We start from the raw sequence: 677 nt of genomic DNA, 5'->3' as shown, positions 1-677 counted from the left end.
ACACTCTTTTTGCCTTGGATCACAACTTTATTTCCTTCTTTTTCCTTCTTTTTCTTTTCCTTTCTTTTTTTTTTCGAAATTTTTTTTGAATCACTGCTTTTTCTTGCTTCAAGAATCAATCTGATGATTTTTCAGATCCTCAATAACAGTTCTCTTTTTCCTTCATTCTTTCAAGAGCCAACAAATTTCTTTAACATTCTCAAAACAACAAGTTCAAAAGATATATGCACTGTTCAAGCATTCATTCAGAAAACAGAAAGTATTGTCACCACATCAAACTAATTCAACTAGTTTCAAGGATAAATTTCGAAATCATGTACTTCTTGTTCTTTTGTGATTAAAGCATTTTTCATTTAAGAGAGGTGATGGATTCATAGGACATTTATAGCTTTAAGGCATAAAATTTCAATTTTATTAATTATGAATTAAGAACAAGACTCAAAGATAAATATAAGATGAGACTAGAAAAAATAAAAATAGAAAACAAAACAAAAGAAAAAAAACGCAAAAACATAGGCTCCTAATGATAGAGGTTTTCACAGAGTTAGGACTCAACAACCTTGATTTTGAGAAGTGGATGCTCCCTCAGCTTGAGAGGAGAGCTTTTGGCGTTTCAACTCTTGGAGTTCACGCCCCTGCTTCTCTTGCTCCTTCAGCAATTTGCAGAGCATGCAGTT

The sequence above is a fragment of the Arachis duranensis genome, chromosome 3 (assembly GCF_000817695.3).
Source record: "Arachis duranensis cultivar V14167 chromosome 3, aradu.V14167.gnm2.J7QH, whole genome shotgun sequence".
Lineage (NCBI taxonomy): Eukaryota > Viridiplantae > Streptophyta > Magnoliopsida > Fabales > Fabaceae > Arachis > Arachis duranensis.
The sequence above is the reverse complement of the archived record's forward strand: the minus strand, read 5'-3'. Positions refer to the sequence as shown.